This window comes from Canis lupus, chromosome 21 (assembly GCF_048164855.1).
Source record: "Canis lupus baileyi chromosome 21, mCanLup2.hap1, whole genome shotgun sequence".
Lineage (NCBI taxonomy): Eukaryota > Metazoa > Chordata > Mammalia > Carnivora > Canidae > Canis > Canis lupus.
Window position 1 is genome coordinate 42054853 of NC_132858.1, and position 13179 is coordinate 42068031.

Genomic DNA, 13179 nt, shown 5'->3' on the forward strand with positions numbered 1-13179 from the left:
CCTCAAAGCAGCATTCCACCTGTAGAGAATGAATTACTACATGTGTATGTGAAGGAAGCGAAGGCAGAGCTAAGTTCCTACTGTCACTAGTGCAGTCAGAGAAAAACATTGTCACTCAATCCTACTGCAGGGACCAGAGTGGTTGTGAGGGCAATGAGGAGGTTGAGAAGAAGGTGGGCTAGAGAGAGGCAGGAAGCCAGGAGGAGAACAGCTAGTACCTTGGCTTGAACAAGACGGTGAACATAGGAAGGGAGCAGAAAAAAAAAAAAAAAAAAAGGAAGGGAGCAGAGTGAGATGCTGGTGATTAGACAGTAAATAGTGAGTTGAGCTGAGAAGAGCCATAAGTGCTTCTATTCACAGCCATTGTCTATAAATCTTACTGGGCCCATATTACTATGCATTTTTTTCTCTCTTAAATGTTATTATGCAGTATTTGACACATTTGAAAGAGTGTATGCAACATCTTTCATTATGAAGTTTAATAATAAATCAAATATACATGAATCCACCACTGAATTCATGAACTAGAACATTATCAGTGCTTTTGAAACCCCCATGTGCTCTTCCTGGATCCCAATCTCCTTTTCTCCCTCCAAGGTATCACATTTTGAATTTTAGGTTTACTATTCACTTGCTTTTTAATTTTTATTTAATTATTTGCAGAGAAAGAGAGAGCACAAGCAGGGGGAGTGGCAGGCAGAGGGAGAGGGAGATGCAGGCTCCCTGAGTAGGGAGCCCGATGCGGAGCTTTATCCGAGGACCCTGGGATCATGACCTGAGCTGAAGACAGATGCTTAACTGACTGAGCCACCCAGGCACCCCTCCCTTGCTTTTTGAGAAACCAAATGTTTAGCCATGTATCATTGTATACCCACAGAGTAGTTTGCGTTGCTTCTTTCTGAGCTTAATATAAAAATAGTATCACATCAATAGTTTTCCATGATTTGCTATTTTTTACTTTGCATTGTTTCTAAGATAGACGTGTTGTATATGGATGTAATTTATTCATTTTCACAGCAGTGAAGTCCCAAACTTTAATATAGTTGAATTTGTCAGTTACTTCATTTACAGTGAACACTTTTTGCATCTGTTTGAGAAATCCATCCCCACCCTAAAGACTAAAAGATGTTGTTCCACAGACTGTTTTAAATTTTTTCAAGTTTTACCTTTCACATATAGGGTTCTGTTTTTTTAAGTTTTATTTACTTAAGTAATCTCTACATCCCATGTCAGACTCCAACTTATGATTCTGAGATCAAGAGTCATAAGCTTTTCCAACTGAATCAGCCAGGTTGCCTCACATTCAGGTTTTTAACTGGTCTGAAATTGATTTTAATTATAGTCTGAGAGAGGAATCTAATTTTTTAAAAATAAGGATAACCAATTATCCCAATGTCAAACATTAAAGAGTTCATACTTTTTCTACTCAATCGTTTATCCAAACGTTAATTCAACAAATATATACCGATCACCCATTATATGCTAGGCATTTTGTTTACACTGAATCTGCAATATCTTCTATATCATGTATCGAATTTACATATTTTCTTTTACATATTGCATAATTTGTCTTAATTATTTCTTTTATTCTATTGATCAGTTTCTCCTTCACATCATACCATATTAATTACAATAGCTTTATTTATTTATTTTTAAAGATTTTATTTATTTACTCATGAGAGACACACACAAAGAGAGGCAGAAACACAGGCAGAGGGAGAAGCAGGCTCCATGCTTGATCCTGGAACCCGAGGATCACGCCGTGGGCCAAAGGCAGACGCTCAACTGCTGAGCCATCCAGGTGTTCCGACAATAGCTTTATACTAAGTTACTAGTTAATCTACTCCAGGAGTGTCTTGGTTATCTGAGGGCTTTTGCTCTTCCATAAGAATCAGTTTGTCAAGATTTTCCATAAACTTTGGGATTTTTATTGTAATTGAATGAAATTTGCTTATTAAACAGAGCAGTTTTCTTGCCAATAATCTTGCATATTATTAGCTTTATCTCTCACTTCCTAATCTTTTGTTACTTTAGATTATATATTTTCTTAAATTACGTTTTATAACTTTTACTGTACATAGAAATGCAGTTTTTGTATATTGATCTTATATTCAGTTATCTTCCTTTTTTTTTTTTTTTTCAGTTCTCTTCCTAAACTATAGTAGTCAGTTGGTAGATCATTTTGCATTTTCTGTGTGGATATATATTATGTATTAATAACAGCTTAGTTTCGGGCAGCCCCGGTGGCACAGCAGTTTGGCGCCGCCTGTAGCCTGGGGTGTGATCCTGGAGACCCGGAATCGAGTCCCATATCGGGCTCCCTGCATGGAGCCTGCTTCTCCCTCTTTCTGTGTCTCTGCCTCTCTCTCTCTATGTCTATGAATAAATAAATAAATAAATAAAATCTTAAAAAAAAAGCTCACATTTAAAAAAAATAACAGCTTAGTTTCTTGCTTTCTTATATTTGTATTTTTCTTTCTTGTCTTATTGCATTGGCTATGGTCCCCAGTACAATGCCATTTTATTTTTATGCACTCCATTCCATTTGTTCTCCTCTCCATTCAAATCTCTACATCTCCTCTCTCCTCATTCTCAGTAGATGACCTTGCTTAGTTTATATTCAGAAACAGGTGCAGGGCGCCTGGGTGGCTCAGTCAGTTAAGCCTCCGACTCTTGATCTCAGCTCAGGTCTTGATCTCATGGTCATGAGCTTAAGCCCTGCACTGGGCTCCACACTGGGCGTGGAGACAACTTAAACAAAAAAATAGAAAAGAAACAGGTGCAATCAAATAGAAATTCTTGTCTCATTGCCAAAATCTACAAACAAAACTTTAAAAATTCTGTTTTTCTCTTCTAATAGAATGGATGAACTATGTTTGCTTTCACCAACATCAGTCTTTCCTTTGGATATCAGATCCCTTCTTCTCTTACATTCTCCAGGACTCAGCTCTGCAGTCATTCCTCCTCTCCTTGTATCATCAATTTTTTTTTTTTTTTTTTTTAGTCTTAACATAAATCAATCCTCTCAGCTTACAAACATTCTTTACGGGTGCCTGGGTGGCTCAGTCAGCTGAATATCCAACTCTTGATTTTGGCTCAGGTCATGATGTCAGGGTTATAAGATCAAGTGCTGTGACTCACTCTGCACTGAGAAAGGAGTCCGCTTGAGATTCTTTCTTCCTCTCCCTTTGTCCCTCTCCCCACTGCATGCTCTGTCTCTCTGAAATAAATAACATGCTGTAATAGCTTAAATCTTAAGCACACAAAAATGCCCCACACCCTCCTTCAGCTCTTCTACCAGTTCTCTGCCCGACTTTATAGCAAAACACCTCAAGAGTCATCTATACTTGCTAGTTTACACTCTCATCACAAATCATTCTGTTGGGACTATTCACATTAGGATGTTCCCAGAACTCCACTGAAATGGCCTTAGCCAAAGACAGTACACTTCCACATTCAACTGCAAAGGTTGATTCTCAGTCCTCATCTTACTCAATCTCTCAGCATTGACAGTTGATCGTGTGTGTGTGTGTGTGTGTGTGTGTGTGTGTGTGTAGGAGGTATAACTACATGGGGTTTGTGTATTTATTCATTTATTCCCTCTTTTTTCTAAGAGGTAAAGGATTTGGTTGTATGATACAGATACATCTCTATTTAAACCACAAAAGGATGGTTTTGTTATTTGTAATAAAATGATTCCTTGCTGATTTATATAGTTTTCTTAAAAATCCCAACAAAAGAAACTGTAGAAGTAAACAGTTATGAGAAGCAAATAGTACAATGGGAGGAAAAACTGAATTGAGAGTCAATTACTTTCCCTTTGGGACTACAGTAGATGTTACTTCCACTTTCAAGCTTGCTGCTCTTTAGATCTCATTTATAAAGTGACTAAGTTGTATCTCTAAAGCAATGACTTTTAATCTGATCATGGGCAAAATCAGGAGCTGCACACAACTTCTGATTTAAATGAAATTATACACTATTTGGTTTGAGTTCCTGAAAAAGGAAAATTTATGTCAAAATGATTTCCACACCTTGATGATTTTTCCAGCATATCTGATCATTGTGCTATAAGTGGGAAGAAAGCAATTACGTAGAAAGAACACTCATTTTCTCTACTGATCTTACCTCCCCTGACTAAAGATGTAGTTTGGCAAATAAGAAAATAATAATTGCTGCTTCCCATAAGATGTACTTTTCTTTTCCCTCTTTGTCTCATTAAGAACAATTAAAAACTTGAGAGATTATGTATAAAACAATCATAAGAAATTTCTGAAAGATGGAGAGATGACAAAACAGTGGCCAGGGACCTTGGGACCCAAGGAACAATACAGTGGTGGCTTCTCCGGATTTTCTTTTTACCTCATACATCTCAAACCTGGAGCTGAAGAATGTGGCAATTGGGAACGCCAAAAGGTGCAGACAAAAATAAGAGAAAGAAATAAGTCCCAATAAAAGCTGGCTCTCAAAAAAAAAAAAAAAAAAAAAAGCTGGCTCTCTCTAGTCAAAGGTCAAAGGATAAGAAAAAAAGGCAGCCTAGCAAGATAGAAAATGTTTAGACAATAACCTTCTACTCCAGCCAAATAGCACAGAAAAAACTGTGGCCCTAGCAATATCCACATCAGGAAAGTACAATGAAGAACCTAGAGTTGTATCCATCTGAGGTGATCAAGGAGGGGCCCTACCTCTGTCTGCTGGAACAGGCCTGCTTTGACACTTCAGAGGAGGCCTGTTAAAACAGAAGGCTGATGTAGGCACCAGAGTCTCATAACATGGTGCCCAAAATGTCCAGGTTTCTAGTAAATATCATTCATCACACCAAGAACCAGTTAGATCTTCAACTGAATGAGAAAAGACAATGAGAAAACTGAGATGATAGAATTAATGATCTGACAAAGATTTTTGAAGCAGTCCTAACACTAATGCTTCAACAGCAATTATAAACATTCTTGAGGCAAATAAAAAAACAGCAAAAAAGTAGAAAGTTTCAGCAAATAAACAACCAAATGGAAATTTTATTTTTTTTTAAAGTTTATTTATTTAAGTAATCTTTAAACCCAATGTGGGGCTCAAACTCACAACCCCGAGATCAAGAGTCACATGTTCTTCTGATTGAGCCAGTCAGGTGCCCCCCCAAATGGAAACTTTAGAACTGAAAAATACAATACCTGAACAATGGATGGAGTCAACTGGAGGATCAAAGACACAGAGGAAAGAATCAGTGCACTGGAAGACTGATGTCACACAACATCTAGAGAGAAAATAGGCTATAAAAAGCAAAATAAGAACAAATCTGAGGCCTGCAGAACTATAACAACAACAACAAAAATCTAACATTTATGTCATGATCGTCCTAGAAGAGGAGAAAGAGGGCATAGCTGAAAAGTACTGGAAGAAACAATGGCTGAAAAACTCCCTAAATTTGGCAAGATATAAATCTTTAGATTTAAGAAGCTAAGCAAATCCCAGAGAGGTAAACTTGTTTTGCCCAATCTTTTTTATCATTATTTTATTTTTAATGTATTGTATCCTATCTATTTGTGCTTCAGTTAACATACAGACCAGTAATAAAATTAATAACCTAATATATAGGGCAAACCATAGAACACCACACTGAATAAAATATACATTCTTTCAAGCACATGAAACATTTTTGACCATAAACTAGGTCAAAAAAGCAAGCCAAAATATTCCAAAGAGGACTGATCATTGTAGAGACTGCAATGCAATGACCTTAGAAGCCAAAAAAAAAAAAAAAAAAAAAAAAAAAAAAACCCAACAAAACAAAACAAAAACTAGAAAACCCCATTTTGGGGAACATATTACCAAATAACCAATGGATCAAAGAATTGTAATGTAAAATGTGAACATTTAGAACTAAAATGATAAAGATACTGCACAACATGGAAAACTTGTGGGATAAAGCTAAAACAGTGGAGAATATAACATCACAAACATGTATATAAGGTTGAAAAATTAATAAGCTAAGGGCCCATTTCAAGCTGGGGGGGAAAGAAAAACAGCAAAGTAAGCCCAAAGAAAGTAAAAGGAAAGGGCTAATGAAGATGAGAGCAGAAATTAAAGAAAAAAAAAAAAAAAACTAGCTAGGTTCAAGAAAGTAAAAACTTATCCTTTAAAAATATGGATCAAATTTCATGCTAAAAAATTTGAAAACTCAGATGCAATGGAAAAATTCCTCAAAATATTACTGATACAAGAAAAATTTAAAAATGTAAATGTCCTATAATCACAATTAAGATTGAGACAGTAATTTAAAAATCCCCGGATGCTTGGGTGGCTCAGCGGTTGAGTGTTTGCCTTTGGCTCAGGGTGGGATCCTGGAGTCCCGGGATCGAGTCCCACATGGATTCCCACATCGGGCTCCCTGAATGGAGCCTGCTTCTCTCTCTGCCTATGTCTCTGCCTCTCTCTTTCTGTATCTCTCATGAGTAAATAAATAAAATCTTTTAAAAAAATAAAAATTATTTTCACACAAAGAGAATTCCAAGCCCCCATGATATTACTGGTAAGCTCTATGAGATATTCAAGGAATGAACACTCCCAATTTGTATAATTATTCCAGAGTAAAGAATAAAAGCAAACATTTCTTGACTTATTTTAGATAACCAGGGAAAAGTATTTGTGACACATATAATAGAAAGGAATAGTATCCAGAATATTATGGAACTTTACCAAATCAGTAAGAAAAAAGGTAGAAACAAAAAAAATAGTAATTTTACAGAAAGAAGAATAGGAACATTAAGAAGAGATGCTTAGCCTCATTCATAACCGGGATGTTAAAAGCAGTGTGAAATATTTAAAACTCACCAAATTGGCAAAAATTGAACACTGAAACAACTCCAAATGTCCCTAAGACTATGAATCAATGGGTTCCCTCATCCACTACCAGAGAAAATGTAAACTGGTATAAACATTTTGAGAAATGGTTTGCATTACATAAGTTAAACAGGCATATATACCCTACAACTCAGCAATTCACTGTATCACTCAGAATGGCAAAAGTTCCAAACAATCCAAATGCCTACCCATTTGGTATATTTACACAATGAAATTATACCAGTGAGGATTAATAAACTACAACTAAATTCATCGACAGAGATAAATTTCAAAAAAATGTCCAAGAAACATGTCCAAACTTGTTTTTATAAACTTTAAAAACAGCGATCAAAACCACATTTTTAAAAAGATTTTATCTATTTATTCACGAGAGACACACAAAGAGAGGCAGAGACACAGGCAGAGGGAGAAGCTGGCTTCCCATGGGGAGTCCGATGTGGGACTTGATCCCAGGATCACAACCTGTGCCATAGGCAGACGCTCAACCACTGAGCCACCCAGGTGCCCCCACACCACATATGATTTAAGATAGTATAAGCTACACACACACACAAAGGAAGAATTACTACAACATTTAGAATCAAAGATCCAATCAGGTAGGGGAGGTGAAAGGAGTTTGAGGGGCATTGGTAACATTCTATTTCTTGGTTGGACAGTTGTGCATTTTTGTATACTTTTGTATGTGGTGTATTTCATAACAGAATTATTTTTGAATGGTACAGTGGGTTGAATAATGGCCACCTCAAAATATCAAATCCTAATCCTTGGAGTTTGTAAACGTCACCTTGGTAAGAGTTTTTGCAGTTGTGATTAAGAACCTTGAGATGAGATCACTCCAGATTATCCAGGATGCCCCTTAGGAGGGGCAGAGAGATTTCACAGACACACGGGAGAAGGCAACGTGAATACGTAGGCAACAGAGTGATGGAGTCCCAACCCAAGGAAGCGACTAATCAGTAGAAGCTGGACTGCAAGGAGTGGATTCTGAGACCCTCTAGAGGGACTGCAGCCCAGCTGACACCTTGATTTCGCAGGGGAAAACAGTTTGGACTTCTGGCCTCCAGAACTGAGAGACAACAAACTTCTGCTGTGTCAAGCCATCAAGTTGTCGTGATTTGTCATAGCAGACTCAGGAAACACATACAAATGGTGAATGGATTAGAGCTGCCTGGGAAGGACTGCAAAGGGGACCCAGCAAAATTCTAGACTTTTAAAGTAGTTTCAGTCTGCACAGCTGAATGACTTTTCCAGCAGGACTCAGCAGTCTGATGGTAGGACCAGAGAAAGCTGACAGAATGATCTGTGGTTGGGATTCTGCTAGGCAAGGAAGTCAAGAACATGGGCAGGAGGGAGGAGTCACTAGGTAGCAAAGAAAGAGGAACTAGAAGCAAAACCAGAGGAGATGGGGAGGAAAGGCAGGAGGCTCGCCAGCAGTCCTGATAAGCTCAAAGAACAGATGCCGTGGGAGAGAACTGAAGAGATGAGAGAACTGAAAAGATGTTAGGATTTGGTAGGAAAGAATTCAGATGCAGGTAGTGTCAAGAGGTCTACGGTGTGGTTGAGGAGGTGAGTGAATGGAGTGTAACTGGAGGAGACACGGGAAAAGCAAAGCACTTGTTGGTTCTCGAGGATGGTATTGTGATTAAGGTCCTATTCACTTATCTGCGATCTCTACCTGGGTCACATAGCTTCCTTCTCCGTTCTGATGATAGACCAATCCAAGCTGTAAAAAGACTGAAACTTATGTAAATACATTTCTTATTTCTTCAAACAATCTAGCAATGGGCACAATAGTCTATTCCTCATATAGGATAATGGCTTGAGATTCCTTTTGATAAATGACACACGAAGCTAGTTTTTCAGATCTACCCAGAAGTAAAGGATCTGCAATGGGGCTTTTTGTGGACAGGAAGCAGTTTAATATGCATGCAAATAATGCAGATTCAGGTTCTGTAGATCTGGAGTGGGGCCTGAGATTCAGCAACTGGTTCCAAAGTGATTCTGATGGCTGCTAATCAGTGGATTAATCAGACTAAATATTTTCCTCTCTAAAAAAGGGATCCTTAAAAGCATATCCCACTTGACAGGGATCTTCCTATCAAGAAAGAAGCTCCAATAGAACCAATGATGACTGTGTCACTTTGATTTTCTGGGAGTATGATGATGGCTCATGGGATTTTGATAGGGAATCAAACCGTACCTTGGAATGGAAACAAGTAGTTCATATCTACTAGAAGTCAGTTTAGTGAGGTTATAGCATATAAGACTAATATGCAAAAATAAATTACCTTTCTATGTGAAAAAATGATTACAATGGCATACAAATATTAACTAAGGGATAAATCTGACAAAACATCGAGACTCTGTACACTGAAAACTATACAACGCTGAGAGAAACCAAAGATCTATACAAATGGAGAGTTATACCATGTTCACATGTCAAAGACTCAATACTAAGATGTCAATTCTTTCTGAATTATCTATAGGTTCAACACATTCCAGTCAAAACCCTAGTAGGCATTTTTGTAGAAACTGAGCTGATTCTAACATTCATATGGAAATGCAAGATCTCTAACAGCTAAAACAACTTGGTAAAAAAGAAAAAGCTGCAGGACTCACGCTACCTGATTTCAACACTTGATACAGTAATCAAGAGACAATATGGTATCAGCCTCAGGATAGACAAATGGGTCAGTGGAACAACTGAACCACACTTACATGGACAATTGTTTTTTTTTTGTTTTTGTTTTTTGTTTGTTTGTTTGAACAAAGGTACAAAGGCAATTAGGTGGAGGAAGGACAGCTTTTGAACAAATGGGTGCTGGAATGCAGGATATCCATATGCAAAAAAAAAAAAAAAAAAAAACTTTGATCAATACCATGCACCACACATAAAAATAAACTCAAAATGGACCATAGTCCAAAATGTAAGGCCTAAAACTATAAAAACTTTAGAGAAAAAAAATATACAAAATATTTGTGATTTGGGCTATGCAAAGATTTCACAGATGTAACACCAAAAGTACAATCCATAAGGGAAACATGATACATTTGAATCCATCAAAATTTAAAACTTGTGGGGCACCTGGCTGGCTCAGTCGGTACAACATGGTACAGCATATGACTCTTCATTTCAGGGTTGTGAGTCTGAGCTCATGTTGGGTGCAGAAATTATTAAAAAAAAAAAAAAAACAACTTAAATGAAACAAATTAAAAACTTGTGCTCCTGGAAAGATGAAGAATGAAATACAAGTCCAACAATGGACTTGTGTCTAGACTTATCTAAAGAAGTCGCAAAACTCAGTAAGAAAAACATAGAGGGCAAATGTTTTGAGCAGATACTTAACTAAAGATATAAAAATGGCACATGAACACAGGAAAATATGCTCCCCATCATTAGCCAGAAATACAAACTAGAACCACAATGGGATCCACACACATTAGAATGTCTAAAATTAAAAGACTGACCATACTAAGTGTTGATGAAGATGTGAAGTAACTCAACTCTCACACATTGCTGGTGGGAATTTAGAATGGTACAACCACTATGGGATTTCTTAAAAAGTTAAACATAATCCTACCATGTGACTCAGTTACCACATTCTTAGCTATTTACCCCCAAGAGTAGCATATGTACCTAAAAAGCTGTTTATATGAATATTCACAGAAACTTTACTTGTATTAGCCTCAAACTGGAAAGAGCCCAAGTATCTACCAGCAGGTGAACATATACACCGTTTGTGGTATAACCAACAACATTCAGCACTAAAAAGAATGGGCTGTTGATATATGCAACATAGATCTCAAAAGAATTATGCTAGGTGAAAAGAAGTTCTACAAAAAGAATACTGAATCTATTTATATACAACTCCAGAAAATGCAAATTAATTGTGACAAATATCCATGGCTGTTGGGAAATAAGTGGGATGGATGGGTTAGAGGGCTTACCAAGGGTCACAAGAACATTTTGGATTTGACTTATATAGATTTATTATCTTGGATGTGGTGACCGTTGCACAGATACATAAAGACTTATTAAATTGTATACTCTAGATATGCATTTATTGCGTTAATTATATCTGAATGGAAGCTGTTAAGAAACTATATTAAATATTTTTTCAAATTAGACTAGCAAGCAAAGCTTCACTTGTAATTACTATTCTTGTACAAGCAAAATCCAAATTGTAGCAGTAAGAAATTGACTCTGATGGCAGAATTATAAAATATGTCATATAATACTATTATCTTATTTTGATCAGCTTACCTGGAATTTTCAATTTGTTCCACGACCTAAGAATTGTTGATATTGATCAAATTTTATACATTACTAGCATGACCAAGATACAAGATGGTATAAATTTCTGGTTAAGTTTGCTATCCTGAAACAAAATGGTAGCTGTTGTATTTTCAAATGAACACATACTCCCTATTTTTCATAGATTTCAATGTCAATCACCATGCAACTATAATTAAAGATAATAGGAGAAAAAGGTTTAATTAGCAAACAAAATGAAGAAACAAAACTATTTTTATAGATAGCATAATTTTCCATATAAAAGTAGAAGAATCTACAAATTATTAAAATTAATGAGGCTTAGCAAAGTTCCCGTGTAGAAAAATCGATAAAAATCAGTTCTGTACACCAGCAATGAAAATTATAATTTGAAATGTAACTTAAATGTTATTACTATATAGGATAATAACAAAGGCTACAAGTCACATAGATGTACATTTAAATCTTTAGGTAGAAAATTGTAACTTTGATGGACACGAAAGACCTAAATGGAGAGGTACACTGTATTCATAAATACAAAGCCTCAGTATTATAAACATGATCATTTCACCAAATTTATCTATTAATTGAATGCAATTCTTTTCAATTGAAGTCCCACAAAGCTTTTTAGGAACTTGACCAAATCGATCCTAAAATTTATACAAGAGCACAGGGCTCACAATAGCTAAGACAACTGAGTAAAAATAATCATGGTGCTCTGGTGCTTATCCTATCAGTCAATAATTCTTCCTGGAAAGTTACATGTAATTATGGAAAGATAGGGCTAGATATGGTGCTGGTATAGGGCATACAGAGTTACAATTAATACGAAAACTTGATATAAAACAGAGGTGACTAGAAGATGAACTTTTATTTTTTTTTTTTAAGATTTATTTATCTGAGAGAGAAATTCAAGCAGACTCTGCTAAGTATGGAGTCTGATGCAAGAGCACCATCCCCAGACCCTGAGATCACCACTGGAGCAGAAACCAAGAGTCAGACATTTAACTGATTGTGCCACTCAGATGCCCCTTCCCCTTTTTTAAGATTTATTTAAAGTGAGAGAGAGCACAAGCGGGGTAGGGGGGGAGAGGCAGGAGAGAAAGAATCCCCAAGCACACTCCCAGCCAAGCATGGAGCCCAAGGTAGGGCTCGATCCCAGGAGCCCTGACATCATGACCTGAGCCCAAACCAAGAGCTGGCTGCTTAACTGATTGAGCCACCTAGGCGCCCCTGAAAGATGAACTTTTAAATAAAGGGCACTATGAAAATTGGACACGAGTATTGAAAAATATAAAAATTCGATCCCTACTTCAAACTATATATAAAAATACATTGCCAATGGCTTAAAGACCTAAAAGCGAAAAACAAATCTAACACATTCAGAAAACAGAGGTATCTTTAGGACACTGAGAATTTCGTAAGCCACAAAAGGCAAAAACCATAAAGTTAAATCTGTTAAGATAAACTTTTGTACGACAAAAATCATAAAGTGAAAATACAAGCCATGGATAGGGAAAAGACATCTGCAATCGATATAAATGCCAAAGAATTAGTATCCAGTATAAAGAACACCTCAAATCCACAGGAAAAAGAAACACCATGATAGAAAAATCGGCAAAAGATATGAATAGGCAATAAATACAGAGTAGGAGAAAACTAAATGTCCAATAAATACAAAAAAAGATCACGAACCTCTACAGTCATCAGAGAAATACCAATTAAAACACACCAAAGACACTATTTCAAACCCATCAGATTGGCAAGAGTCCAGTAACATCAAGTGGCAAGAATATGGGTCAACAGGGACTCTCACATATTGGTGCAAGCACTTTACTGACCGATTTGTAATACCCAAGTTACAACTGAAAATGTGAATTATTTCACATCTCAACAGTTCCACTTCTAGTGATGTGTCCTAGAGAAGCCTTCACACATTTCACAAAAATGTTTATTTCAGTACTATCTTTTAATAGTGAAAGGTGCAAAAAGCTAACTATATTTTAGTAAGGAAAAGGCTGTATCTGTAATGTTTTATTTCCTTAAAA

The 13179-nt window shown here is 36.6% G+C and overlaps 1 long non-coding RNA gene across 1 annotated transcript; it reads right to left on the minus strand.

Annotated features, from left to right (window-relative positions):
- Window positions 1–1637: 1637 nt before the first annotated feature.
- LOC140613074 (uncharacterized) lies at window positions 1638–11360 on the minus strand. Its single transcript, XR_012014187.1, has 4 exons — window positions 11123–11360; window positions 5169–5267; window positions 4686–4841; window positions 1638–3220 (listed from the first exon to the last, which is right to left on the minus strand). It is a non-coding gene; the product is annotated as an uncharacterized lncRNA (long non-coding RNA).
- Between the last annotated feature and the right edge of the window lie 1819 nt (window positions 11361–13179).